Here is a 25,565-nt window from a genome sequence, read left to right on the forward strand (position 1 = left end):
TTATACAGAAATCTCAGTGGCTTCTGTTTATTTCATGATGGAAGGAATTCCATACCACTATGCACACATTATGCTGCTGTTTTTTTCACCCCCACCCCTTGCTTGAAACTAGGACTACTGTGATTCCTAATTTTGCTTTGTTTTTCTAAGTAGGAAAACTGATAATAGCATGTTGTTACCCTGGCATACTGCATATGATTGCTGTGTAACTACAAAACGAAGAATTTTAAACTATGGAAATAGAAATGCCATACTGTTTGCCCTGAAAAGGAATCAGGCCCACTGAATGTACCATTCAAATGCACAAAAATCCTTGCAAGGAGCTGAAGCAGGTATTGTTTTGTTTTTAATGGCCTAAATTTGCATGGACTGCTATCCTGTGCCCAAATTACTGAATGGAAGAAGGGGACCCAATGTCATTACCAGAAAGTGTCACAGTGCCATGAAGGTGCCAAAACTACTATTTTAGTATCATGTAAGGCTGGTGGATTGATTCCTGTCCCCCACAACAGCAGATGGAATAAATCAATCACTGATTTAGTGGACCCCTGTGTTTGATACTTACAAGCATTTGTCTTTCAGACTGCAGAGTGTGCCTGTGTTTGGATGTGATTGCTAAACCATAGTTCTGTATGGGACTAAGCCTCAGCAAGTCCCAGGCTCACCTGTTCCCCCTCTTCCACTGCGTTCTGAAGCTTTTGAACTTAACTTTAACTAAATTTAGTTGAAACAAATCAGCTTCATAAACTATGGCGTGAAGTTGGCTTTGTAAATTAACTACAGTGAAGCTCATCTGAGTTCAGGTGGCAAGGAGGCTGCTGTTTCTGTCACTGATTTCTCAGGTAGCCATTTGTGTTATGAGAGAATTCACTTACAACTGGACTTTGCTGGATAGCGGCAACACCTGTCTTTTCAAAGCTTTGCTTGGTTAAACAGACTCCCTCCTCCACAACCCCCCAAGCTGCCTGCCACATTTACAAAATAAAAATAAAAATAGATGGTTAGATGTCCAAAAGTGCTGACAGAGTTTGGAGTCTTGTTACCTTTTATCTGTTTACCTGCAGGGACCTGAACCTTCATGTCACCCATTTTCAGTCAAAGAAAATAATAGCTATTTCATAAAACAAATCCTTTTTCCCCACACACAGCTTTTACCTGCTGTTGCAACTAATTGCCAAAAATAATGGGATGGAAATGAGGGTAACTTACAGCAGAATGACTCCAATTAACTGATAAAATCAAGTTCGGGAAGGCTACTTCCAGCAATTTCTGCAAGCTTCTAGAAATGTCTTATTTCCAAACCTATCAGAATGATTATGCACTCTTTGTTTCCAGATATGATTGACTGGTTGATTGCTATTGTTAGTGAGATGACAAGCAGATCAAGGGACAGTGCCAGTTAAAATGGACCAGTATTTTGTATTTATTACATTCTTTGAATATATGATGAATCAACAGATACCCCAGAGTTCCCCCTTTCCTCTAGGACAGCAGCTGAGATTTTTGGAAGCTTCAGTGAGTCTTGAGGAAACAACGAAACCTGATGACTACCTGCACAATGTGTTTTCCAGTAAATATTACTACCCCACCAATGTTCAGTCTAAAAAAAACAGAAATTGGAGATTGTTATCCATAGAACTAGAAACTAGGAAGCCTGGAATTCAGGTAACCCAAGTAGGAATACAATTACATTCTTCCACCACCCTCTAATTACTACAGGGTCGGCAGAATTGTTCATGGGAATTAATTTCCTGCTGTTCTACATAACAGACCAATTATGTATTGCTTTGGAAATTAACTACTCCAAAGTATTGATAGCAATTTTCATATTTACACCAGGAAGCATTTCTCTCTGAAACCCCAAACTCATTACTCTAATCTATATTAACTATGCAGCTGATCACATCACACAGGTAACCAATATCATTTCAATCTACACACTGAGTTTGGAAGCTTACAATAATTTGTATGTTTAGATGTAATTTGAAGGACTGGGGAGGGGTTGGTTATCATTTATAACTTCCTAGCAAGGAACTGACATGTTGAAGGACACCCAACTGATTCATTATCAAACATTTTTTCTAAAAAAAAAAGTGTTACAAAGATGTGTTACTTTTTAGCATAAGCTGTCCATTAGCCAATTAAATTAAGGTATAAAATAGCTTCATGCCAAATTATGATACAGGGGCAACACTCAGGAGAACAGTTTGTAAATAGTAAATTAAAAAACCAAACAACGGTAAGATGGCCATTCTGTTCTCTTCCTCCATCTGTCACTTGGTAAGACATAGGTGCTGTGGGCTAATTAAATGTTAATGAAATCTAAATAATCTGCTGGTCCCGAAGCATTAGCCAAGCAATAGGAACTGCTGAACAGCTGCTGCTGTTTGACAAAAACACTTCAGTCAGCACCTTCAGCTATGTCTCAAGATCCAGATTTGGCAAAGCAGAATGGAAAGAATGATATTTATGCAAAACTGATTTCAGAAGGCCCGTAATTGTTTTTTCTTTAAATCACAGGTTAAAGGTCACAGACACAGTTAGGACAGGAAAGGATTTGACCAAAAAAGAAAAGGAAAATACCCACCACATATTTGATGTGTGAAGGACTTTCAATGATCCTTTATAAAAGTCAGGAACTTATTTTGATGCAATTCTGATTACGTTGCTCTTACATTCCCCTCAGAAATTCACAATTTGACCAGGTCCAAAGAACTGTGCAATCAATTCAATATGCCCTAGGGGCCTTAGGGCTTGAAGTTCTCAATCAATATCTCTTCTGGCATTGCAGGGGTTGGACTAAATGACCCGTGGGTTTCTTTACAACTCTACAACTCTGTGATTCTACCCCACTCCTGTGGCACATACCAAACCGCTTCTCAGACTGAGGGGACTATGAAACACAGTTTGTAGTATCTGAAATGTGACACTAGGTGTATGCTATTTAAAAAGAAATCAAAGATTCAAACTTCATTATTGTTTAACGAAGCACATTTTTGATGTTCAGAAACAGATACATACACACCTAGTGATGTTAAATTCTCGAGAATAATCTTTTAGAGAATATTCTCGATTAATGAGAATATTAGAGAATTTTCATTTAAAATCGGAGAATATTCATTTTAATGCACTGAAAATGATATAATTTTAATGCATAGGCTATTTTGTGCTTCTAATAGCTCTAACACTTAATAACTGTTTTGGTGACAAACACAGCTTGATAAACACAACTATATGCATACATATAAAAAAAGAAGCCATTAACATTAAATATATTATCATTATATGATAATATATTTCAGTATGTCAATCTCTGGTAAATGGCACCTTGTACCATTGAATGGCACTGCAAAAACCAGTTACTGGCACTAAATAAAAATATAGAAATGTCAGCTGTTTAAATCAAGGCCACCTCACATGCTGTTACACATAACTGTATAGGCAGGCCTAGGTACTAGGTAAATGTATAAAGTATTAAAGCTACTTTCTGGGGGGGGGGAGGTGTCACACTGTATGGCCAAGAGTATAGAATTGCTAAGAATAAAGCCACACCAGAATAGAAAAAGGCTATTGCATAGAGTTGAAATACATACAAATTCAAATGTTCATCAAATTAAATGAATAGCATTTTTAAAACGAAAAAAAAAAGTTTTCTGTAGCTCACATTTCAGAACTGCCAATGGTGAATGACACAATGCCCAGTAATGTAACTGGATCAAAAAAATCATTATTCATTACTTACACTGGCAATATCACAGCTTGACTTATTATTTACTAGATTTTTTAAATGTGGGTTGTAACAGTTCGTGGAGAATATTCTCAGGAGAATTTTCTAGCAGAGAATATTCTCAAGAATATTCTCATTCTTGAGAATATTCTCACTTCACATCACTATACACACCATAAGGATATTCCAGGTAAGAACATAAGAATAGCAGCTGGATCAGGCCAATGGCCCATTTTAGTCCAGCATCTTACTCTCACAGTGGCCAACCAGATGCATGTGGGAAACCACATGAGCACAAGAACACTCGCCCCTCCTGTGGTTTCCAGCAACTGGTCTTTGGAAATATTGCTGCCTGAAAATTTGGAAGCCTCCCAATATTTGGAACCAACCTGCCTGCACCTTAAGGTTGGTGGAGAAGGCCCAACCAGTGGTCTCAGCACAGGATAAAATGTGCAGCCCTGGTGCAACTGGAAGCGCCTTCTCTGTGGTGTCCCCAAACCTGTGGAGTGTTCTCCCCACAGAGGTGCACCTAGCTGCCACCTTTTATTATTTTATTTTAAGAAACAAGTGAAGACACATTTCTTCCGGCAAGCATTTGGGTGAAGGTAAATGCGACTATAGGAATTTATGAATAGTTCAACACTGCTGCTTTTATAATGTGAGTCCCCATGAAAACAAATAGAACTTCTTTTGTGTAGGATTGTACTACAACTGAAAAATCATCAACCTAGTAGCTACCACTTGTCAATGTGTGGGCAAAAATAAGTGCAGCTTCTGCTGAAGTAAAATCAGTGGGGCTATCACTGGCTTTCTGCCAAATAGTTATACTTAAAACTGGAATAGAAGTAGACACCACCTTTCTAGGCTTTGTTGTGCAAAGATTATTTGAAGATAAAACACAATCATCCTAAAAACACAAATATCAATTTATTATCCTGCTGCCTAATTTTCAGGCTATGGGGGAAAAGATTACAAAAAATTTCATAATCAATATGCTAAACACATTCATGCATTTCAAATTTACATAGACAGAAATTGAAAACATTACAATATTGTAAAAGAGACAGTGTCAAAATCAATTATAAACGTCAGTTTCTTTGGTGTTCTGCTGTCTTGGGAGTTGTTGCTTCCAAAGGAAATCACGGCAAATGGAAGCAACAGCTTTCATTTATTGTACATGAATAAAAAGTACAATAAACGCAACAGTTCATTATGTGTAAAATCACATTTTGCCAAGTGGGAATTTTACAAGTGCTTAGCTTTCTGCATTTGATAAATGTAGTCTTATATATTCAGAATCATTTTAGACACTTGTATTTCTGGATGTTCATTTAATTACTTTCTGCTTTATACATGGAAATTAAAAAAAGGAGGAATAGTAGTAGTACTTCTGAGCCAAAATGTCCCCAAACTTATCCAACTGTTCACAGGATGCAAAGTTAGAAGGGGGCATTTTGGCAAACTGGAGGGCAGGGTTATGAACAGATGGAAAGTATTAATCAAACTTACCAGCTACGGCAACTATGTTCCCAGTTGCTAGTGAATACCATTTGCCCCCACAAGACTCTAATGTGAGGAAGAAAGCATAAGTGTACGAAGGCACATGGTATCATAAGTCAATTTAGAGGGACAGCTTTCTGCCCTTACTTTGGGGGGGGGGGAGAGATGCTGCTCACCATTGTTGAAGCCAAGACCACAATATAGATGGTGCTTATGGTGAAAACCATGAGGGGGGGGTTCGGGGGGTTGATTTCAGGAAATCTCTCTGTTTAACTGGACCCTGCTAGGTTTGCACAACCATCAACTACAACAAACTGTGCTCTGATGTACAATGTAGAGCAGCCAAGATGAACTAAAATGGATGACAACTTTGACTCCATACCACTTTCTGCAGAACTCTCAGTGACATTCATGGGAGTTCTTGGATGATGCCAATATTAAAAGGCAACATCATCAGCATAACAAAATGATAAAGAGAATAACAATGCTGTCGCAATGGATGTAGAATTATACATATGGTTGAAATGTTCCAAAGAAAACAGTGTGCTGAAATGTGTAAGAGCGACCCCGGTAACGAGATGCTGGAAAAGCAAGTGCCCCCCCTCCCAGATGGATTATGGGTATCCATAGTCTATGTGTTATTGTAGGTTTGCCTACATGAGCAATGAAATGAATGTAAAAGGCGAAAAACTCAATCCTTCTGGCCCAGTTCCTGATCAAAATAAAAGATGTACAGAGAATCCTTTTCTCTCTTTATTTTCTCCACTGCTGCCTATCTGACTCTTTTATACATACAGTATTCCCTTCACAGTTATGTCTGGGGAACTATGAACTTTATTCCATAATGCTAGGCATGAAATTCTATTGTTGAAAAGCTCTGCAAAATATATCTGCTTATAGTTCAAGAATTGACAGACAAACAGACAGACAGAAAGAAAGACACAGAGAAAGAGAGAGAGAGACTATAATATCGGTCCTAAAGATATTCATTGGTTCCCAGTGTGTTTCCAAGCACAATTCAAAGTGTTGGTGCTGTCCTTTAAAGCCCTAAACAGCTTCGGCCCAGTATACCTGAAGGAGCATCTCCACCCCCATCATTCAGCCCAGACACTGAGGTCCAGCTCTGAGAGCCTTCTGTTGGTTCCCTCACTGTGAGAAGTGAATCTACAGGGAACCAGGCAGAGGGCCTTCTCAGTAGTGGCACCCACCCTGTGGAACACCCTCCATTCAGATGTCAATGAAATAAACAACTAGCTGACTTTTAGAAGAAATCTGAAGGGAGCCCTGTATTGGGATGTTTTAAATGTTTGATATTTTAGTATTTTTCGATATATGCTGTGAGCCACCCAGAGTGACTGGGGAAACCCAGCCAGATGGGTGGGGTATAAATAAAAATAATTATTTATTTATTTGTGTGTTTGTTTATTATTAATATTATTTATTATTATTATCTAACAACTTTTGTGTGGAAACATTTAAGTGGCATCAATTATTATGTGAATCAGAGCACTGTTATGACAGGATATAATGCAAAACCCAGCAGTGCTATTCTCAAAAATGTAACAAGTAGACTTACTGCTAGTGCAGGTAACTTTCTAAGCAGCATTTGGTACAATCCAGGATGGTATATGGCATCAGGATTTTGTAAATTGTAAGGCTGGGTGGATGCACCAAAGATCCAGGGGCCAAATGTAGCCCTCTTTGGTTCTCTACCCATCCTTTAGGATTCTCCAATGCCATGTCCACTCTGCAAGAATAAAACCCTCCTTTGCCCTAATCTGTACTCTCCCCAAGTGCTTTTGTCGGGCTGGAATGTGTCCTTGGACTCTAACAATGCCTCTTTGCTTGTCTGCATTGCAGATGGAGAGCTGTATATGTGGCCACAGAACTGTTTACAGTGGTACCTCGCAAGACGAATGCCTCACAAGACGAAAAACGCGCAAGACGAAAGAATTTTCCATTTTTTGAGTCGTTCCGCAAGACGAATTTCCCTATGGGCTTGCTTCGCAAGACGAAACGTCTTGTGAGATCTTGCGAGTTTGTTTCCTTTTTCTTAAAGCTGCTAAGCCGTTAATAGCCGCTAAGCCGCTAATAGCCGCTAAGCCGCTAATAGCCGTGCTTCGCAAGACGAAAAAACCGCAAGACAAAGAGACTCGCGAGGCACCACTGTACATGGCTGACATGAAGCCTACTGCTGTTGGCATCCATCTGTCTTGGGAGACAATGGAGGAGTGTGCCTTTGGGAGTAAAGTCAAACCATTGGAGAGTTACAGAGCCTGAGGTGGCTACAGATATCAATACGGGAGAGACATGTTTCGCTGCAGGTAGGGCAGATGCAGGTGCCTGGTTTTGCTGCTACAGGTGCACCATAGAGTTTCTTCCCTTTGCACTCCTCCCAGTGGTCATTTCTCCTCTGGTCACTGCTGTGGATACATGCCTGACTACCTGTCTCCAGGCACTGTGGATATTGCCAGCCTTCGTGTTAGGTTTGCAGACATCTTTGTATGCAGAGTTGGGCTGCCAACAGGCCTGGTGCCTGAAGCTGGCTTCGCATACAGCACATCCTTGAGAATCCTGCCATCTTGCATTTTGTGTACATGACCAAGTCAGTACAAATATTGCTGAGACAGAAGTGCAAACATGATAGGAATGTGAGCTTGGGAGAGCAGCACATATTTGTTTGATGCTATGGGTGGCGCTGTGGGTTAAACCACAGAGCCTAGGTCTTGCTGATCAGAAGGTCGGCAGTTCGAATCCCTGCGACGGGGTGAGCTCCTGTTGCTTGGTCCCTGCTCCTGCCAACCTAGCAGTTCGAAAGCAGGTCAAAGTCCAAGTAGATAAATAGGTACCACTCTGGCGGGAACGTAAACGGCGTTTCCGTGCGCTGCTCTGGTTCGCCAGAAGCGGCTTAGTCATGCTGGCCACATGACCCGGAAGTTGTACGCCAGCTCCCTCAGCCAATAAAGCGAGATGAGCACCGCAACCCCAGAGTCAGCCACGACTGGACCTAATGGTCAGGGGTACCTTTACCTTATCCTGCCATGTGATGTTCAAAATCCTCCTGACAACACATATGGAAGCTTACTCTTCAAAGATATTATAAGGAATTTTGGGGTGCAAGACATCCTAAATTCTGGATCAAGTTAGTGCCAGAACTTAATTAAGGCTGGTGTGCTAAAACTGGTCGCTGGACCCGTATGTGTATTGGATTGTGTGTGAAAGCCACTTCAAAGCACCTAGAGTTAGCATATGTGAGAGCTAATTAAGTCAGGCAGACATCATAAAATGTGTATTAGACATCTCTAAATCCTAGGAAATTAACATTACTTAATTGTTAATTAAGTCATAACCAATTTCCTTGTGAGGTAACTGCCTGGGGGCCTGGGGGAAGTGAGCAATTAAGACAACAGAAGACCCCACTCAGCTGCTTCATGTACAGTAGATGTTAAACAGCAGGGGGGATAAAATTGTATCCTGAAGGACCCCACATTGAATTCTTCACAGGGCCAAAGAACACTCCCCAAGCCTTTTGAAACAACCATCCAAGAAGGACCGGAACCACACAAAGCAATGCTACCCACTACCAACTCGGGACAGCCACTCCTGAAGGATACCATGGCTGATGGTAACAAAAGCCACTGATGGGTCAAAAAGAATTTACAAGGACACATTTCCCCTGTCTCTCTCCAGAAAGAGGTCGCCAAAGCAGTTTCTGTGCCACAATTGGGCCTAAACCCCAATTGAAATGGATCTATTATGAGGTATAGATAAATAATCACAATACTATAGATATGCTTAGAATACACTTGTTCCCTTTTAAGTTTAATCTTTATGTATCCATGCATGAGCATCTGAAACTTGGCAGCTACACAGCTTAAATCTCTATTGACCATCCCATCTATCACTGCACACACACCCTGCCCTCCGCATCTCAAATACCACTCCTGCTCTGGTTCTTAGCGTATCACTGCCATCCTAAGATCAAGTGAGGAAGCACCAGCAACAACATAACTGGTTTACAACTCACAAAATGTGAATTCTTTCTTTGGTACAGGAATTCCATTGGTGGGAATCAGGGCTCTTGGGCCTTTAACAGCTGTGTGACAGGCAGATTTTAATAGGCTAAGCTTCTTCTAGTGTGGGAATACAATTATGGGGAAAACATCTGTTGACACCTGTCAAAAATGTTATCAGTTGTGTGGCCCCTTGGTTTATTTTTGACCTTCCACTCCACCTGCAAAGGAGGATATATATTTGCATATTACATAATTATATGCAAATTATATGCAAATTTGTATAACTCTGATTTATAGGGCAGAGGCCCCAATCTACATATAGAGTATTGGATCCAAAAAAGCTGTTTCCAATGTTGACTGCACATGTAAGCAAAATGGAAGCCCTTGAAGTTCTTTGAAAGCCAATGAAACCAGCCACTAACCTAGCTGCTTTATTCTGAATGGTCTTCAAAAAATTGGCCCCATATATAACCTATTATAGGATACGATTCGCTCAGGCATTGTAAACTGATGTGTAGGTATCTCTCCTGTAGCCTTTGCTGTTTTCCTAACAGCTATTTAAAGTTTTTTATGGTTTTCTGTAAGTCGTACATTTATGCCTTTCAGGCATAACGCTGATTAATTCTTTTTCTATAGGAATCAATAAATATATTCTAGAGATCAAACTAAGCACACCATTGCTGGCTCATCAGACAATATTGTTATGTTCTCTTCACACACACACAGCTAGATAGGCAGATATTAAAGTACCGTATATACTCAAGTATAAGCCAACTTTTTCGGCACATTTTTTATGCTGGGGGGGAAAAAAACCTTGGCTTATACTCGAGTGAGGGTCCTTTTAGGCTGCTCCTTCCTCCTCCACCGCCTTTGCCGCCACCACTAGGTTTGTGGTGTGGTGAACCGGCTTATACTCGAGTCAATAAGTTTTCCCAGTTTTTTGTGCTAAAATTAGGTGCCTCAGCTTATATTCGGTTTGGCTTATACAGTATATATATGGTAAATGAAAACTTCATACTTCTAAAATAGCATTATGCTGCGGTAAGTTTAAGGTTCTATTATGAAGCAAATGTCGTTTTCTTTTATGATTGCTGGGTAGAAATGTATTAATTATACCATTACTTAAGACCACAATATTAAAGAATTCAGCCCTGATAGATAAAATAGCTTAGAGCCGGTATATTATTATCAATTCCAACAGTTTGGGATATATCCTACTAACCTCCCCTCCCTTCCTCACCCCCCCCCCCATCAAAACATATAAAGAACTAATGCTGTTCAGACTGTGCTGGCTGGCACCGATGTGAGTTGTAGGCTAAGACATCTGGAAGGTACCTGGTTAGGGAAAACTCGCTTATGCTTTTATTATCTTCCTTTTGGAATGTTCCCCACTTGTGTATTTTATGTTTTAAGTTCTGCAGTTTAGGTCCAACAATGAAAATGTCCATGAAAGGACATTACAATGGATGCATTGTGCAATAATAATAGTGATGATGATAAGAACAACAATAATATTTTTGTATGACTTATTCATGTACGATTAGATATTGCAACTTTATATAAAGAAGCATAATTACAGCAATCTTTTAGTGGCTGGAGAATAACTGGTACATAATTATTATTTTTAACAGACCCCCTAGGTATGTCTGTGAATAGGGGACATGCTTGTAAAATTTACAGTAAAACCTGAAAGCTTTCATTCTGCATAAAACAGCTAGTGGTGTAATTTCAAAGAAGATAAAGCTGAAGTAAATAATGAATAAAAGACACTAGTTAGTTACTGGATTATTATTATTATTATTACACAGTCAACAGAACAGAACATATGCTGGAAGGGCATCTAGATTTATCATTCTTTTATGATGACTGTCATAATCACTTTTGTTTATTTAATTTTTCCAGTTGTCGTTAATATCCATCTGCCTCAAGAGACAATGGAGTGCGCCTCTAGGAGCAAAGTCAAACCGCTGGAGAATCACAGTGCACACTGTGGCTGCAGAGACCAGGAAATTGTAACTGCAGCCTCTCATATTGTTTTAGTTGCCTCAGCAGCACTAAAGTGACTTCTTTGGGGTGCAAGCCTGGGCAGTGTGTGTGGAGGTCCTGGGCTGCCCATAGCATTGTCTGTGACTAAATATGCAAGGCATAACCACAGCACAAGAAAGCAGTATCACGTTAAGGCTAAAATCAAAAGCTCAGTGGGCTGGGCTGTGGAGCAGTGGGGTTTCATGAAGTGGCAGGGCTACTACAACATCTACTGTATTGCCATTCATGCCAGCCAAGGCAGAAGGCAAGGGAGAAGCAAACTGCTGTTCCAAGCTGGATCTGGCACAGTTATCAGCCCTTCACTGAGGGCACTTACAGCCATCTGCACATTCACTGAACAGAACACAGAGTCCTGAGGCGACCCTGGTCTCACTCCACAGACCTGAGATAAAAGGGGTTTTGGCCACTAGTCCCATCACCTCCTGGCAAATAGAAGGGGAAGAAATAGAGGCAGTGGGGTTTAGTTTGCTTTCTTGGGTTCCATGCTCACTGTAGATAGTGACAGCAGTCACAAACTTAAAAGACACCTGCTTCTTGGGAGAAAAGCAATGACAAACCTAGACAGCATCTTAAAAAGCAGAGACATCACCTTGCCAACAAAGGTGCATATAGCATATTTCCCAGTAGTGATGTATGGAAGTGAGCGCTGGCTGGACCATAAAGAAGGCTGATCGCAGAAGAATTGATCCTTTTGAATTATGGTGCTGGAGGAGACTCTTGAGAGTCCCATGGACTGCAAGAAGAGCAAAGGTATCCATTCTGAAGGAAATCAGGCCTGAGTGCTCACTAGAAGGACAGATCCTGAAGCTGAGGCTCCAATACTTTGGCCACCTCATGAGAAGAGAAGACTCCCTGGAAAAGACCCTGATGTTGGGAAAGATGGAGGGCACAAGGAGAAGGGGACGACAGAGGACGAGATGGTTGGACAGTGTTCTCAAAGCTACCAGCATGAGTGGTAGCTTCCACTGGGGGAGGCAGTGGAAGACAGGAGTGCCTGGTATGCTCTGGTCCATGGGGTCACGAAGAGTCGGACACGACTAAACGACTAAACAATAAAACAACAACAAATATATTTCCCCAAAGTGTCATACAGCTCCTGTTCCATATTGTCCTCCTGCTTTCCATCAGCTGCCTCTTGAGCTTCCTTGGCCTCAGCACCACAGCATTCTGAAGCAATGCTCCACTGCTGCATAGTGGGAAGCTCACCACCATCGAGAAACCCAACAGAGGGAACCTGACCAATAAGCACCTGGAATTCAAAGCCAGCCTTTTTCTCAATGAACAGCATCTTATCCCCATTCACTCTTTACGAGATGGCTCACCTCCCACACCGAAAACTATTCCTCGGAAACTGAATGCTAACACATCCTACACCTACATTTCCACTACAATTACAGCTGTGAAACTGTCTAACAATACTTTTATAGATGCTGTACACATGTAAGGAGACAAAGGGGAGTTGGCACTTTTGCTGTGTAACATTGTTCATTTGTCTCCTAGAAGCCTGCTACAAGAACAGTAGCTATGAATTCTAAAGAAGGAAAAATTGGAACATGGGTACAAATGGTCTGCAGTGTCACATATGTAGCCTTGAGCCCAAATTTATTATTATTACTAGCCATTTATTAAACCTATTAGACATCTTATATATATAAATATAAACAGCAATACATTATACCATAGGAACAAAGAAAGGAAATTAACACTAACACTTTTTCATACAACACACACACACACACACACACAAAATGGGCTCCCTCCCTTGTAAGAACCCAAGGAAACTTTGGCAGCAAACTAGCAATAAAACAGTATCAGTTTTGTCCATCAAAAGCCTGGGGGAAAGTAAGTCTTTACTTGGCCGATGTCAATGAAGGCAGACCTCAGCGGAGAGAGCATTTCACAGATGGGGAGCCACAACTAAGAAGGCCCTCTTCCTTGCCGTCACCCTCAAAGCCTCCTTCAGATGAGACACTTAGAGAAGGATTCTGTTTAATATATAAGAATCCAGCATTTGAGGAAGCATCAAAAGCAGGGCTAAGCACAAAACCCCACAGTTCCTTTATCTCCATGCTGCCCTTTTGCAAACTGTGACAAGGACTATGGTTTTAAGTAAAGTCAGCTGCAATTACCAAAAGAAGATGGAAGAGGAGGAAGAAGATGGACTTGTCCAGATTCTGCTTCAGCTAACACAGTGCAGTTACTCAGTATGCTGCAACAGCTATCTTTGGAAATTAGATACCATGCAATTTGATTCAGCATCTTTTCTGCTACAAATTCCATTTCACTTCCTTAACTGGAATTATACTCTTGTGCTCCTTTATGTAAGTGACATTTTAAGGTATTTCTATTATGCAAGTCATCCCTAAGCACATAAGATCCCAAATGGAGGACTGTTGATTACTTGTCATAATGGAACGAAACAAAGGAGAAAATAGTGTATAATGATAGGACTATCATCCAGAAAACTCATCAAGGGAATTCTCCCCCCTCGTCCCCCAATAAAATGCTGTCCTGCCATGTTCTGTTCAGCTTTACAAAGACAAATGCAGGCAAAATTGAAGCATACGTTTGCTGACTGAATCTCAAGAGATATTGTAGAAAATAATTGTTATTCTTGTCCTTCGCTTACTGTCATGGGCACAGAACATTTAGATAAATTTAATTATAGATTCTTGTTATAACAACAATGGCAGCAACATTGTTACCAGGGATACTTTTTAATGCGAGCCCAAAGGCAAAAACAAAACTCCGATTTATGCAGCCGAATTCTTCACAGGGGAAAAAATATGAACTGAAATTGTACAAATTACAAAAAAGGATGTAAACATTACTTGATTTGATCTAATAGATCCATATCACATTTGTCATTCTCTCCAACAGCTAACTAACATAAGCACTTTTCAGATGTTACTTTTACAGTTACGTAAACATGGGGGAAGGGGATAGGGACACATTTATGTCTCTCCTTCCCACCAAAGAGCTCAAGGCAGTATACGGGGTTCCTTCCCCTCCATTTTACCCTCAAAACAACCAGGCTGAGAGAGAGAGTCATAGGCCAAAGTTACCTACTGAGCCTCATGACCAAGTAGGAATTTGAACCTATATCTTCTTGGCCCAAGTCCAACACCCTTAACCACTTCACCACACTGTAATGATGGTACACTATACATTTCAAGTGTGTGTTTTTCTTTAATGAACTCTAGTGCCTGGCACTATTTGAATATTACTCTATTGTTGCTGTGCATCCCCAGTCACCAAGAGGAGTGCTCCAGGCAGCTAGCCTTGTAGTGATTTTAGGAGCTCACATTAAGAATGCTCCCCACAAAGGCAAGCAGCCCTTAATCTCAGCTATAAAGTATAGCTATAGATTACAGCTATAAAGTACAGCTAAGAAACATTTCTGGAGCATGAGAAGTGTGTGTGTGTGTGTGTGTGTGTGTGTGTGTGTGTGATGTCCCTTCTCCCCATCCTCCTGAAATCCTCTCTTATAGCAAGGGGACAGGATGCTCCCAGCCTTGCAGAATGCATTCTGCTGACCCTAATCCTTACACATGGAATACACTACTTGCTATAAACTGTTAGGAGCTGACCATTACAATTTACCAAAATTTCTATTCCAAGTCAAGGAAGATGGACTTCCAGCAACATCTCTAGTGTTACGTTGCTGGAATATCTTCAAATAGCTCTTATTCAGCTACATAGACTGGAGACAAAGTTCAGAATTCCCACGTGGAAAATCTGTGTGCACAACTCAGTACTTTCTGTTGTTGTTACTAATCAAAAACTTTTAAGGTGTATTAATTTTAGCCCTACATTTTTTTAAGTGTCAGGATGATATGCTTAATGGCAAAAAATACAAATGAACTCCCTATAAAATGCAAATTAACTCTCCTCTTTACTGAGTGCAGGATAATTATCTTTTAAACATAATGAAATTTTAATCAAAGAGATGCTGTGCCACAAAAGTAAATGGTTTGTATTTAAAGGCAGTGCCTCTGCAATAGTTTTTGACTGGAATCAATGTCCATGCTTCTGTCTCCATTCAACTTGCCCATGAAAATCTGGTTTTCAATTTGGACTTCAATGAGCAGTATAAATGTTGAAACCCCAACAATAGCTCTGTTATCTTAGATTTCCACAGTGCTGTAGCTAAATGACTTCTAAAGTACTATTGCTCTTGCCTGGACAGTTCAACCAACAATCTACTTTGGTTTCATTCCAATTTACTTAATTAAATATAGATAGATCATATTCTGCCTTCAGACATGCCTGAGCAACCTCAATTGATTTCAGCTCCCATTGATCAACTATTTTGTTTAAAAGTTAAATGATCAGTGGCTTAATCCAACGTGAAGAGGTAAATGCTGCTTCTGAAAGAGTTGTGAGCACTTGAACCAAACACTTTGTGACTTTTGCTTTCTTTGTGTTTTAAATACAAAAGTGGAAAAGAATATAGTAAGATGGTAAAATGGGGATGGGGGAAAGCACAAACGCCCTGACCAAAGTGTCCCTGGTGACATTGTCTTCTCTTCAGACCTTTGTGCATTTTGATAGTATCTGCATGAAATCATAACGCAAAATGGGTTCCTCCAACCTATCCTTTTGTGGCTTCGATCCAGCATCAATCAAGCTTCACCAGGTATTCAATCCACAGTATTTTAATATATTAATGAATACTTTTCTATTGACAGTTACGTTTGCCTTGACCCACTTGTACCAGGTACCCACAAGTACAAGGCAATATCCATGGATATCTTCCAGCAAGCAGAAGCTGTATGAGGACTGAGGTCTGATGAGTGTCGGCCTCAAGTCCATCTTTCCCAAACTCTGCCCCTTTATCTAAAGATTCTGACTCTTAAAGGGCCAAACCCCTGAACTCCTGACAAACACTTCTTTGCCTTTCTGTGGCATCCCCACCCAGCAGGTGTTGTAGCCCAGAAGCTGTTTAGTCATACTGGCCACATGACCCAGAAAGCTGTCTGTGGACAAAGGCCAGCTCCCTCAGCCTGAAGCAAGATGAGCACTGCACCCCATAAGCACCTTTGACTGGACTTAACCATCCAGTGGTCCTTTACTTTTTTAGCTTAGAAATTAGTGCACAGATATAGAGGTAAACAAGTGGACCACATGTGGCAAAGAGGCTGAGCTAGAAATCAGGAGTCCCTGGTTCAAATCCTACCTCACTCGCTAAATGGCCTTATGCAAGATACTATTTTTATAGTCTTGGGTCCTCCACCTGCCATACAAAATACACCTACTATTAACATAATATGTTTAACAGGATTGATTTAAGGAAGCAAAAAGTAACTAGATGCCAAACACTTTAAGTACCTTAAAAGAAACACCTACATCCTACTATTAAATTGCTTAGTGTTACAGGAATGGAAGTGAGTGGTTTAACGGTAGGTAATGACAGCAGAGCATGTTGCTTTTCATTTATGAAAGTGAAAGGAAGAAGTTAGGAGTACATTTCCATTGTCACTGTCTCTTACTGGATAATATGCACATAAAGCAAAACTATTTTCATTTAGTACTTTGGGGCATTTCATTTTTGAAGAGGATGTCAAAATACAAGTAAAACCCTTGCTTGCTGTCACTAATTAGGGGATTTGCAGTACAATAGTGTGCCAATCCAGTCCTCACCTACGTACAGAGTTAAAGTAGACCCTTCGTCCATTTGCTGTGGCACCTGGCAATAGGCTACATTATCGGAAGAGAATATTTTAAACCACAGTGAAGCAAGATGGAGTGTCAAGATTGTAATGTTGGCATTTTATAATGGTGCAGCCATTTCTGCACCATATACAGTACCCAATTCCTTAAAAAATGGTTAGTCAGTATGTAGTATTAGTAAAAAGGCCAAACCTTAAGCTGTATTAACGGATAACAACACATGGCTGTTAAATAAATGACACAATGTTCATCGGAGGGTGTATACACCTATTTTAAGATCCGCTGATGATTGTTATTATATCCTCATATGCGAAACCACAGAATTCGAAGAGCATGCTTTATTTTTCCTATGACTGTAAATTATAGGAAAACTATTTTTTTTTCACTGTGCGAATATATGAATGTTCACAGCAGACTTTTACAGAATACTTGATATGAAAAGTCCAAACAATTAACCAGTAATGTGAAACAAAAGAATCTTGGCCAATTTGCAGCAATTGGAATCACTTAAAAGAGAAACTTTCTGAAAGGATGATTAGTTGAGATTAGTCCTAATATTACAATGCTGATTATTATTTCTTATTTTCAAGGGATCAAAAGCTGAACTAACACAGCAGAATTTGATTAGCTAGAATATCTCCATGGAATGTAAACCATTTGGCATAACATATTATCTTAATAACAGATGCTGACCTTTTGTGTCCTTTACTAATTGTTTCTTATTTGAATGGTATCTCATATCATTTGCATAGTCTTTTAAACGTTCAGTAACAAAAATATATTTTCTAAACATCCTTAAACTCAGCATCTTGTTACTTTCACAGACAATTTGGAAATGTGTTGTGCGACCAGAAGTCAGCAGAGAATGTGTATGGTCTGGGAGAACAAAGAAGCTGAGCTAGTCAGCACCATAAAAACAAAAGAAGAGCCCTCTTGGTTCAGACCTTGAGGCCATCTCTCCCAAAATTCAATTTCCAACAACCAGGCAGACAGATGTACCTCATGCCCTGCTTTTGGGTTCCTCATAGGTATAGCTGATTGGTCAGTGTAGGAAACAGGACACTGGTGAACTAGGCCTTTGGTCTGAACTAACAGAGTTCTTCTAATGTTCACCTGCTTCTGGAAAGCCCACAAGCCATCATCCCAGTAGTTATTTCCCCAAAGCTGGAACTCAGAGCCTCTGGATTTCATTTAAGAACTTAACAATTTCAATGTTGGATCCGACCAAAGGACTGTTGAGTAACCGACCATCTGGCTTCCCATTGTGGTTCCCATACTATTGTTCAGAGGCATGTTGCCCCTGATCCTGGCAGTGGCATAATATCAGTGATAACTAGGAGCCATTGATTCCTTTAATCTTCATGATTTTTTTCCTGATTTTAAGCAATCTAGGCAGATGACTATCACTAGCATAAGTTTAACTATGTGTTACATAAAGAATGTCCTTTTTGTCCTTCCTGAATCTCTCCCCATCCAGCTTTGCCACCCACCCTCCATTACTCTCCCCATTTCCCCCAAATGATCTATTTATTTTTATTTCATAAAATTCATACACCACTTTTTTTGTAAAAAGCAAACCTCAAAGTGGTTTACAGAAAAAGTGAAAATTGAACTGGCACAGCATTAGGGAGAGAAAACATGAGTATTCAATAAACATAAACATGGTGCACAGAAGCTGATGGACACAGGCTGCAAGAAAGAAACCACCGGAGAATGCACAATTACCAGGGCCAGTTCCATCTTTTAGGAGGCCCTTGGGCAAGTTGACCTTGTTGGGCCCATCACTGACAAGGTCCATGCCTTTACTGGGGTTGTTGCCCAGTGACCTGTCTTCTCTCTATGGTCACCATACGCATATTATTACCCAGAGTGAAACAGGGCTGCTGCTCCTTCTTCTTCCATCCATCATGGTCACTTGCTTAGAAAAAATAAGTGAACAGACCACGCCAGCAAGTAAGAAGAGCAGAATCGGGAGCTCCAAAATCAGTAGGCCCCTTGCTAGGTTTGGGGCCTTTGCAAGCTGTAAAGGATGCTGATCCCCGTACTGGCCCTGTAAGTGGTCATCATAAAGTTCAGTGTAAACCATGTCAAGAAAGATGGACTGTTATGGGGCAAGACTCTTGGAATACTGTGAATACACCCTCTGCCTGGGGCTGTGGGTCAGTAGTTACATGTGGCATTCATCAAAGCCAAATCGTAAGATCCTGATAACTGGGACCAAGTGATCTCCGTTCCTGTTGTAAGGCTATTCAGCTTTAAGCATGGATTTAAAGAGCTCACACAGGACAGAATGGCTCATCCACTTCAATGTTCTACTTAACTGGGGAAATTGGAAAAACACTTAAATGGTGCAATCATCTATTAGGAATTTAACTCCACACTGTCATTTTGTATGCTTCATTTTTATCTCTGGAAAATATCTCCAGCGGTTATATTCAATTTCTATATAATGCCTGTTATCTTACTTTCACTTTCAGGTGTTATCTTCCCTTTTTTTTAATACCACCAGCAGTATATTGCAGAAACAGTGATTACTGCAATGCCTTTGTGAAGGTTTCCACAATGAAAAAGAAATTTAGACTTTCCAAAAATGTTCTCATTTTTAAAATGATGCCTGACAAGCAAATCACAAATTTACTTTGACTTCTATAAACAATACTCTTCCCATAGTGGTATGGTGAAAATAAAAATACTGTTTCTATAGGCCACATGTCAGTTTTTCACATGTACCCACTACACGGTTGGAGCTGCTTCCTTCTGGTGCAATCAAAAGTGGTGGCTGTAAGCCTCTGAGCACTGGAAACATGGGGCCGGCCAACTGCCCTCATATCTCAGTTATCAACCAGCTGAGAAGGAGGTATGGTTATCAGCGGCAGCAGCATCACTTTTAATTTGTATACTGTCTTTCTACTTTATAATACCCAAGGTGGTTTGCAAGCTGAAGAAACAAAGAATGTACACCTTATAACAATCTAATCCAATACAAAAATGTGATAATAAAACATAACTTTAAAATAAGCAACATATCAAACAAAGTAATATTCAACAATCCAACAGAATAGTGTAGAATAATATTAAATAGCAGCATATAAAAATTAAACAGAAATTCACTCTTAACAATTATAATAAATAATTTCTAAACTATAATAAATAAAACAAAGTCCCATCCAACTGGCCCTGCTCACAGGAAGCCGCTGGTCATTGTGACAGACTCCTTTGGGAGGAAAAGGAAGCTGGATATAGATCAAGTGAAGATTTACTACTACTACTACTACTACTATTATTATTATTATTAAATTTATATCTCCTGCCCTTTGCCCCAAAGGAGCTAAGGTGGCAAACACACAAGCGATAATAAAACCTCCTAAAAACAATTCCAATACAGATGCAGACTGGGAAAGATCTCTAGTTTAAAAGGCTTGCTGAAGGGGGGAGGTCTTCAGTAGGCACAAAAATGTCAACAGAGATAGTAACTGCCTAATATTTAAGGGGAGGAATTGCAAAGGATAGGTGCCATAACACTAAAGACCCAATTCCTATCTGGGGGGAGCAGACCTTTTGATGAGTTGGTATCTGCAGAAGACCCTCTTCTGCACTGCGCAGTGTGATTGGTCAGGTATACAAGCAGAGAGATGATATTTTAGGTATCCAAGTCCCAAGTCGTACTGGGCTTTATATACCAGAACTAACACATTGAACTTTGTCCAGTCAAGAACCGGAAGTGATCTCATTGCTTTTAATGAAAATTATTGTTTTTTATTCGATTTTGTTCTATTATATAGGAAATCAGATTGGTGAGAAGCGGTATAGAAATCTTTTCATTTACAAATAAATAAAATGTAAAACTACAAGCAGCTCCAGTGCTGCTGTGGCTGCCTGGGGAACTTACCTATTATACAACATGGCAAGATAATTAACCTCATGATACATGCCTCCTTACTTGGGTCCAGTTGAACTCAATGGGGCTTACTTCTATTTAGACATGCACAAGTTTGTGTTGTTAATCCACTACACATCCGTCTCATAAAAGAGCTGTCTTGGTTTTCTTTGTGCGCACGTGCACATATTGCATTTATTTCAATTTTATGATGTTTTATTACTCGCAAACAGCATCTTGTAATAATGTGCTTGATTAATCCTCATAGCTGAGTTGCAAATCTGCTTCTGCAACCTAATTTGTAATTATTGAGAGGGAATTTTAATTCAAATGCTGCAACGTTCCAAATTACTAAATTAATTTTGTCTACTTTCACAGATAGCATTAATGCTTAAGTGTTTCTGCTCTTTCCATTAAATTTCTCCAGGTATTCCTACGTGATTTACAAAGGGTGGGCTCAGTGACAATTTGTGTTGAACACCATTTTTTAGTTGGCTTCTCAAAGGCTTTACATTTCGCGGGGAAATCATTAGGTCTTTGTGTTGAGATTCCCTTGTTCTCTTAAGAAATTTAGCAATAAATTTATGAATAATTATGAGCATATGATCAAAAGCATTAACACCAGTAACTGTGAATTCCAAAACAAACAAAAAAAATATACAGAGCAATCCTTTACTTATCTACTTAAAGTAAGCCCTGCTGAGTTCAATTGGACTTAATTCTAGGCAGGTGTGCATAAGGACTGTAGCCTTATGGTGCAAAGTTTGAAACATAAATATAGCAAAAGTGTTACATATCCATACTTTTGTGTGTTATTCATTAATCATTGGAACTGATACACTAACTATTGAGATTTCCCTCCTAAATTGTAATAATGTAGTCTTAATTGCAAGATTAGGTACTTTATTATTAAATGAATATTGTGTTCTATACCTATGTTGTAATATATACAAAAATAAAAAATCTTCCAGCAATTCACTTTTTTTTCTCTTAGCAAGACAGACAAGCATTAGAAACTTATACACAGACTTCCACTAGATTGACTCAGAAGGAACTAATGAAAAAGACAGAAATAGTTTGGTCTATTTTTCCAAATGAATTTGCCAGGCCCCTGTCAAACCTTCAATCCAAGTGCACTAGATGAGAAATAAGAGAGACACCTTCCTCACTGTCTTACTTCACTGTTGGACTAGATAATCATCATGCATCCCACTCAGGTGAGTTCTGCTTAAAGGGAATTGGGTAGATTGGCTGGATGAATAGAGTGGGTGGGCCAGTGGGCATAACCTAGGTATTCTGTATTTTGAAAGAGAGGCAGAGGGGAAATGTTATTAAATCAACTTGATGACAAATTGTCAAAATACCCATAAATGCCAAGTCCACTGGTCAATTTTCCAGATAATCTGATATGGAGTCGTAAACCATAGCATTCCACATCTTTCTTCTGTAAGGCAGCTTTTTTTAATCTAAGCTGGAAAATAATTCAGGAGCCCTGTAATGTTCACCTCTTCCATGAGGTCAGCTTTATGAGCCCTCAAAACTCATACCAGGACCTCAGCCAAACCAACTTTATGAGCATCCTTAGTAAGTAGAGTCTGTCACTCAGCAAATCAAAATATACAATTAATGGTTCTTGTTTTCATCAAAGGATTGCCTTTGCCAAAAAAGAACAAAACTGCATGTATTATCTTAACCCAAATTCTGTGTTTAATAATAAATCATGCACATTCAGATGCAGGTTAATTTCCAAGGAGATTAGGCTTTAGTGACCATTGGCCCAGAGCCTTAGAAACATCACTTAATCTCAGTATACTTTCCAAAAACTTTCAAGGCTTGCTCATTTGCTTACAAGTTTTTACCTGCATTAATTAAGCCTAGTAATTCATTTTATCAAAAATGAAAGCATAGCTTTCCAAGGTGCCATATACTGTGTCGGATATGCACACTTGCAGTCACACACAACTCTGAACACTAACAGGGGAAATGAAATTTATTTTGTCCACAAAATTCCTCAGTGTGGTCTCCCATTGCATTTTCTCAAAAACCGTTGTGTAAAAAGATAAAATTGGCTTAGCATTATCAAGACTTGCTGTTCACCATGCCCAGGGGTAGGGGTCAAGTGCATGCTGGAAATTAATACAGGACTCTCAGGATGTGGCAGGTAAAATTGCAATCAGCTGTGCATCTGGCACTGGGCAATCACACACACAAAACCCAGAAGGCTGTGAAAATGCTCTAAAGTTCTTAGGTATAGAGCTAGATTAGATGTAGCCAAGTCAATACCATACAGAAGGAAATGTGCTACCTGAGTAAATCAGTGGACTATTTCTGTTGTGCCATCAAGGTAACCTTGGCTTCCCAGATAGCTGTGTTTGAACAGCAATTTAGCATTATTCTGGTTGGCAATATGTTTTATGAGAGTGTTAACAGCTGCCACACAGCATAATAAAAAGCATCACCAGTTCATTACAATAACAAATCTGATAAGGTGCTCTCCTGTTCAGTAAAGCAGCTCTTTCGATGTATCTGCCCAGATAATGCACAAGCAGCTTAATTATCTACTTCCTTCCATCTCACCTTGCAACCCGGGACCTATCAATCACACACTTGAAGACTTAATACAACCAATTTAGATTACAAACAGAAACAGCATGCACCATATCCCCTGGAGAATGGGGATAAAGTTTTCAAGGAGGAGCGAAACTCTCAAGTTTTCTATTTAAAAAATGGCAGCTCTGTATCAAGCCCCACCCTCTCCCCAACTTGCCCTATTTCCTGACATCATTATGGTTTGTGATTCCTCACCAGTGACAACCAAAATGACAAAAACTTAATTGCCATAATAATAATAATAATAATAGCAGGATGATAAACTGAATTGGATATAACTCCATTTTGATGGCTCCATGGTTTTGCAATGTACAACATTAGGGCCCTCTACATGATCCTCCCAAACTGGGCAGCTGAAGAACTGAAGGGGCTTTATTCAACTAGTTATTTGCACCAATTAAGAGTCATGTTATTTGCACCAATTAAGAGTCATGTTATTTGCACCAATTAAGTCATGTTATTTGCACCAATTAAGAGAACAAAATCTAAAGTCTCTAGAATTGCTTTTCAGCCTCATCACCAGTTTTATGGTGAATATTATATGCCATTTAATTCCTCCCAGGATATTTAATTTTGCCAGTCTTTTTAAACCTCTGACCATGTACCATTGCATCATATATGCTTGGTCACTGTTATTTGCAGTACTGCAAATGAAAGTTACTGTAACTTACCAAAAGTAGTGTTGTGGTGCCACGGGAGTGCCAAGACATAAAGGTTCAAATTAAAAAAGAGCTTTCCTGATTAATGTCCAGGAATCCAGTCTCTTACCCCTAATTACCTACAGCAGCAGAACTATGATTTGTTACCTCATCCCTTCATATGTGAACACTGGAAAGTTTTCAATTACTGTATTTCCTTTAATACTATAGGCTGTTCTATCCTGAGTCTAAAGAAAATGCCCAGCTCCTTTACAAATCTGCTTGGGCAAATGAATACATTTTAAATTGGCACCAAATAGAAAGTAAAGTAGGTGTCGGCTGTATCTGGGATAGAAGGGCATTCCAAAAGCAAGACGCTACCAAAGAGAAGGCCCTTTCCTGCATCCTGATTGGATTTTCCTTTGATTCTGACTTGATTTTAGCATTTAGGATGTATTTTAATTGATTGCTTGATTTTATGGTGATTTGTCATATATTTGATGTTAGCTGCTCTGAGCCCAGTTTTGGCTGGGGAGGCCAAGGTATAAATAAAAATTATTATTATTATTACTTATTATCCACATGCACTGCCCCTCTCTCAGAGATATTGAGAGGGGCAGGCTGGTACAGGGAAAAGAAGCAGCATAACAGCAACAGCTCACTCAAAATAAACATGGAAATGGCAGAGACAAAAATAGATTGTGTGAATCAGTTCTCAGTGGAGTTGACATTTTATTATTGTGGTTTGTCAACGCTGCTAGCATCAAGCAACAATGCATAGTCTCACTGAAATCCTCAGCATACAAGAGACCTTTATTACGTATTTCCAGATTCCTTAGATTGTTCCTTGCAAGGCAGCATGAGCTTTCATCTGGCAGCCTGTGATCAGCCACACTTAGAAGTGCTTTATTTTCCAGAACACAAACTAGCTTCCTTTTTTGGTGTTCTCAGCTAGGACACATCCCTTCCATTATGTAGCCATCTCAACATGTCTCTGGGCTTTTGTGTGTGTGTTTTTATGAATATGTTTGGCGCTTCCTACCAAGCTAAAATAAAGTTCACAAGAAGTTTTAGCATCCGCATTCCTTCAACAGAGGCTTGCTGAACTGTCACCATAGCAACACCAAGGAGACTTGGAATGTTTGCCCCAAATGTCAGTGCGCTTTTAAAAATTGTTTTATTTCTATGAATTCAAACAACAAATCAACTCTGAACAAATGTCATACAGCAGGGTAGTATGTGTGAAAAAAAATATATAATCTAGGCTTGAAGTGTTCAAAGTCTCTAGCTTATTAGCTTTCCGCTTCATCTTCCTCTGAACTCACCTGTAAATGCTGTTGGAGAAATATAATACAAATTTGCACTGGGGGAAGTAAGTGCTATGGGAGATCAGGGAGACAAGTATGACTTGTTCTGCATTGCCAAAGTACTTGATCCTACACAAAACATGATATTCATGGTTCTCACATCATTCACTG

General features: G+C 39.6%; 1 protein-coding gene across 7 annotated transcripts in view; it reads right to left on the reverse strand.

Annotated features, from left to right (window-relative positions):
• The window catches only part of CCSER1 (coiled-coil serine rich protein 1), a 691,921-nt gene that overhangs the window by 460,125 nt on the left and 206,231 nt on the right, over positions 1-25,565 (reverse strand). The window lies entirely within an intron of this gene.

The sequence above is a fragment of the Podarcis gaigeae genome (assembly GCF_964106915.1).
Source record: "Podarcis gaigeae genome assembly, chromosome: 9".
NCBI lineage: Eukaryota > Metazoa > Chordata > Lepidosauria > Squamata > Lacertidae > Podarcis > Podarcis gaigeae.